We start from the raw sequence: 6000 nt of genomic DNA, 5'->3' as shown, positions 1-6000 counted from the left end.
GTACAAAATGAACACATACAATTTCCTCACCAGAAACAAATGTGGCTGAGGTCATGAGTAATGGTAAACAAAACATTATTTTCAACAGCAGAGGTTGTATAAAAATATTTTCCTAACCCAAATCAATTTTAAGAGCGGTTCTCTCTCAATATACAGTTTATTCCTGTAGCTCTATTTTAATGAGCTCCTTTGACTTTCATTTGTACTTTTTTTTTTTTGTAAAAATACATTCTTGGTTAATGCAGCCTTTAGAAATTTACCTTGAGGCACCATCTCTCTCTTGGGGGAGCTAACTTTTGTATTCTTTGGAAATGAGAGCCTCTTAGCTGTGCTTCACTGATTTAGCTCCCCAAGTATTGAAAGGAAAGGAGCGACACACAGCAGCAATTCACCAGAGAAATCCATTTTATTAGGGAAAGGAAGGGGCATAGGGTGATTGTGGTGTTACTTCTACGGGGCTGGTGGCTGGTGGCTAGGTGCTGGGATTGGGAGGGGGGCGAGAGGTGATTGGGCTTCAGGTGGCGCCGGCGGGAACCGAGGACCCCGAAGAGAAGTCGGAAGTTTGCCATCTTACTGGTGGGGGGCCCTTCATTCCCCCCTTTCTCCTCTATGGGGTTGTGGACGTTGCTTTCTCTCTGACTGCTTCCTTCTGAACAGGGGCGGAGAAGGGAGTGAGGGCTTGAGGACTGGGAGGAAAGGGTTGATAGGACTCCCCACAATAAGGACGAGTAGATGTGGACTTCTTCAGGTTGGAAATCAATGAAGGTTCCCTGTAACTATAGGTCGAGGACTTGTTGATTATAATGGTGGTGCCAGGAGGATACGAGTGCCAGAAGCCAGGTGCCTGTGGCCATTGTTTCTAGGAACAGTTTCCAGCAGAGAGAGGGGTCCAGCTCAGCGTGTGGTGAGGAGGTCACGTGAGGGTGAGGGATCTTCTGTGGCCAGAAGCTGGTAGTTCCTGAGTAAAAGCTGGTTGAAAGCTTGATTAGAGATTTTTCCGACTTGGGATTTGATGAACTTTATTATACAGGGTAAGAAGAGACAGGTGAGAAGAATGATTATTATGGGGCCTGCAATGGGCCAGAGCCAGGTGAGGAGGGGGTTTGTTAGTATTGAAGAGAATGGGTTGGAATTGGAAGCAGAGTGGAGGCTGGATGCAAGGTCAGTGAGTTTGGTGATGTAATAGCAGCACTCTTCCCGGAGGAAGACGCAGGTGCCGCCCTTCTCGGCTGTAAGCAGATCTAGGGCCCGCCGGTTTTGAAGGGTGACTTTAGCTAGCGAAGTGACCTGTCTTTGGAGAGAGTCTAGGGAATCCGCAGTGGATGTCAGGGCTCCCTCAAGTTTGGCATTGAGATCTCTAACTGCCCATGGAGAGTGACCCAAGGCTCCTCCCCAAAACCCTGCCCCAATGGCTGAGGTGATCAAAGAGATACCGACCATGATGGGAAGGAAAGCAGCCCTTTTTGTGCACGAGGGCAAGGGAGGTTGGAGCTCAAGAAATTCTGCCATGCTGTAAAGTGTAAGCTGTGGGATTATAGTGACGAGAATGCAGGGTGTATCAGAGTTGAGAGGCAGTGAGTTGAAAAGGCTGCCATTACACCAAAAGAAGTATCCTGGTTGCGCAAAAGTCTTAGGGGTGTAGATAGAGAGGCAGTGAAGTGCGCTGGAGGGGGTGGACTTGGGCCTACACAGTGGTGGAAGGTGAGATTATCTGCGTATTCTGGTTCCCATAGGGGTATGTCTGCCAGTGGGCGAAGGGGTTGTCCTTCTGCATGGAAGGAGTAGTTGGAAATATTAAGCGGCACGGTGGCCAGCAGTGGGCGCTGTAGTGATGCGCATAAGAAACAATTGGCGGTGTTGAGGGTGTGGTTGAGAAAGATGGTGGTGTCTTGAATGAGCTGTAACCAAGAGTAGGAGGAATAAGATGAAGAGGCGCCATCAAGAGTTTGGATAATGACTTTTTCGGAATGTCTGATATCTGATGCAACTTGAGAGATCTGGGAGTGAGAGAGAACATACTCTCGAGAGATATGAAGGGTACCGTGGGGGATCAAGGACCCCCCGTAGATAAGTGAGGCTGTGACTCCGGCGGCCCATCGAGAGTCCCAGGGATCTGGGATTGATAAGGAGAATGAGCCGTTGGGATATTTCATGAAATGGTTGGAGGAGTAATACTGTGGGTACTGGAGGTTCCCCATGTAGTGAATGGTGCAAGACTAGTAGAGACATCTCCTGTAGGTGTCTGGCCATCGCCTGCAATAGGCTTGTTTTTGGTCATAGAGGAAGCAGAGGTAGGGAGAATAAGGGTAGCTGCTAGTGAACACTTCGGTGGAGGGAGGAAAGTGGAGGTATAAAGGCTCAGAGCAGCTTTTCAGAAGGCAGTCTGGTGTGGCAATGAGGGCAGTAACTTTTGTTTGATGCTGTGTGTAAGTCTGTCTGACTTTGAATCGCCATACAAAGGAGGCTGGGGTGGCGGGGAAGACAACAGGAATGAGGAAAAAAAGCGAGAGAGCAGTAAAGGAGGAAAAAGTCATGATTCGGGTATAGATAGCAAAGGGGGTGAACAGGATTTTGGAGGAAAGAGGACAGTAAGATCAGGAGTCTGGAGGGAGGGAGAGTCTGTAAACTTTTATAGGTTAAGAGATCTTTTAGTTGATGTGGGGACAGAATGGTAAGGGGCGCCCTGAATGTCAGTTTATGAGCTTCCTTCTGCAAGAGCTGTCTAGCGGCTAATGCCTGTAGGCAGGGGGCCCATCCCCGAACTGTGGGGTCTAATTGCTTGGAGAGATAAGCTACTGGGGCAAAGGATGGGCCATAATATTGGCCTAGGACTCCTAGGGCTTGACTGGACCTCTCATGAATGTATAATGAGAAGGGCTTCGACAAATCAGGAAGATGGAGAGCTGGCGCTTCCACAAGAGCTTGACGGAGCTTAATGAAGGAGTGTCGGGGTGAGGATAATGGTTCTTTAGGGGGGCCCTTGCTGAGGTCGTATAGGGGTCTTGCCAACAGGGAGAAGTTAGGGATCTATGCTCTAAAATACCTAGCCAGGCCTAGAAAGGAAAGGATTTCTGTCTTGGTTTTGGGAACGGGCAGGTCAGAGAGGAGCCATTTTCTGTCTAAGGTAATGGACTTTCTTTGTTGAGATAGAAGGAATCTGAGGTAAGTGACAGGAGGGGAAGAGATTTGAGCGTTGACGGGGGATACTCAGTAACCTCTGGAAGCTAGAAGGTTAAGTAGGGAGGCAGTGTCAAGTCCAGACTGTTCCCACAAGGGACTGCAGAGTAGAAGATTGTCCATGTATTGTAATAAGGTGGACTTGGAGTGATCATGATGAAACTGTTTGAGGTCCTGAGCTAGGATCTGTCTAAAAATATGGGGAATATCTCGGAAGCTTTGTGGCAAAACTGTCCAAGTGAGTTGTTCAGAATATCCTGTGTATGGGTCCATCCAGGTGAAGGCGAAAAAATCTTGGGAGGAGGGGTCCAGGGGGATAGGAAAAATGTGTCTTTGAGATCTAGGACTGAGAAGTGGGAGGCCGAGGCAGGGATCTGCGATTAAAGGGTGTACGGATTTGGAACTAAGGGATGGATAGGGACAACGGCCATGTTGATGAGGCGAAGGTCTTGGACAAGGCGGAAAGATCTGTTGGTTTTTTTAACAGCTAATATGGGGGTATTAAATGGGGAGTGAGTGGGTCTGAGGTAATTTTTGTTTAAGAGATCTTGAATGATGAGTTGGATGCCTATGAGGGCTGAAGTGGTTAGGGGGTATTAGGCCTGACAGATATACTGAGAGGGGTCACATAATTTGATCGAGGCAGGGGGACATAGGGCCATGGAGGGGCTTGTAATGTCCCAAACTTTGGGATTTACAGGGTGTATGAGGGCGGACCCAGAGATTTCATTGGGTAGAGGGGGGTCGTCGGCTATGAGGGCCATCAGAAAGGGACTACTGGGGGCTGTGGGAGTGGATATAGTTATGGAAATGTGGAGGAGAGAAAGGATGTCCCGTCCTAGTAAAGGGATGGGACACTGGGGCATAACCAGGAAGGAGTGGGAGAAAGGTATTGGATTGTCTTGGATTGTGCATAAAAGGGGGGGGGTTTAATGGGAAAATCTGTTTACCTCTTACCCCGACTATAGGAGTAATGGCTGGCATGGTAGGGCCCCGGTATTCTTGCAAGACTGAGAAGGTGGCTCCTGTATCTAGGAGGAAGGAGATGGGGTGACCGTCTACTGTTAAAGTAACCCTGGGCTCCTGTTTGGTGATGGAAATGGTCGGGCGAGAAGCCCCTGGGCCCTGTCAATCTTCTTCTGCCAGCCCCACTACAGTGGGCTTAGCTTAGGATGGGGGTTGTTCGTCCAGCCTCCCCTTTGGGTGGTTGGGCAATCAGACCCCAGTGGCCCTTTTGTGGCATCTGGGGCATGGGGTGGTAGGAGATCTGGGGGAGGGGCACGCCCTTGACCATTGTCCCTCTTTTGCGCACTTGAAACAAGCTCCTTGGGGGGGTGGGGCTTGTTTGTAGAGGGGTGCCCAGGTTGTGGTTTTATCAGCTGGGCCAACATTTGGAAATTGGCCTGATCAGCCTTTTGTTTACGGCGTTTTTTCTCCTCCTCCCTGTTATGGAAGACTTTAAAGGCCACTGTTAGGATCTCAGTCTGTGGGGTAGCGGGGCCCTGTTCTAACTTTTTGAGTTTAGCTTTAGTGTTGGGGTAGCTTTGAGCTAGGAAGTATGTCATAAGGACATGTTTTCCTTCAGGTGTTTCTGAGTCTAGGCTGGTATACTGTAATAGGGCTTGAGTGAGTCTGTCTAAGACCTCGGAGGGGGTTTCATCTCTCTTTTGAATTATGTCTTGGAGCTTTTGAAAATTGACTACTTTACGAGCTGCCTTTTTCAGACCTGCTATTAAGCAGGAGGCAAAAATATCTCGAGAGCGGAGACCTACGGCAGTGTTATAATCCCAGTGTGGGTCTTGTTCGGGGACAGCAGTGGGGCCAGGGGGATAGGTGGGGTCAGTCCTGTGGGTTTCGGTAGCGTGCGTTTGGGCAAAGTCCCAAACTCGTCTATGCTCTTCAGTGAGGAGAGTATTGGTCAGGAGCATGAAAATGTCATGATGTGTGAGGCTGTAAGACTGGAGGGTCCATTGAAACTCCCTGATGTATGTCATGGGATCAGTGGAAAAGGAACCTAGGCGTTTCTCTAGTTGGGCTAAATCTCCTAAGGAGAAAGGGACGTGAATGCGCACGATGCCTTCGGATCCTGCTACCTCCCGGAGGGGGGCGATAATTTTGGGAGGCCCTTGGGACCGAGTCTGAGGGGGACTGAAGGGTTCTGGCTCAGTCTGTGGGGGAGTGACACGGTCTAGCCGCGCCTAGTCGAGCAGGTCCTGAAGTGCGGAAGGGGGGCAAAGAAAATAAAGAAAGATAGAATTGGACCCACGTGTCACCAGCCAGCAGCCCAGCTGCTTCCCTCTGCTGCTCTAGTTGGGCTTGAACTCATGACTCTGAGGTTAAGAGTCCCATGCTCTACTAACTGAGCTACAGCAGGGCTCCAGTTAATTGCTTATGGAATGCGTAAACAGAATGTTCTTTGTTCTCCATTCCTGCCACATTGGCAAGTGGGGGAAGGGCATAGCTAGAAGCAGGGGTGGTGTTTCTACACATCTTCAAGGTCTCTCACTATTTTTAGAGTGAGGAGTCTTGGCTCATCTTTGAGGACAAGATATGTTTTTGTGGACAGATAACTTCCAAGGACTGCACCAGTTGTTCACAAGCTTGTGCTTTCCCATGCTACGTTCAGACATGGGCGAAGGTGCTTTCCCATTCTCCCTACAAACATGTGAGAAGACAAAGGCGGTCCCTAACAGGGGAGAAACAGGTGATGAGGGCAAAGACAGAGGAGGCCCCCGGGACCTAGTTAAAGGGGGGCTGAAAGGCTCAGGCTTAATCTGCAGGGGACGAAGGCGGAGGAGGTGAGATGGGGGAGGAGATGGTGGG

This window comes from Manis javanica, chromosome 2 (assembly GCF_040802235.1).
Source record: "Manis javanica isolate MJ-LG chromosome 2, MJ_LKY, whole genome shotgun sequence".
In the NCBI taxonomy this organism is placed as follows: domain Eukaryota; kingdom Metazoa; phylum Chordata; class Mammalia; order Pholidota; family Manidae; genus Manis; species Manis javanica.
This window is presented reverse-complemented; position numbering follows the sequence as displayed.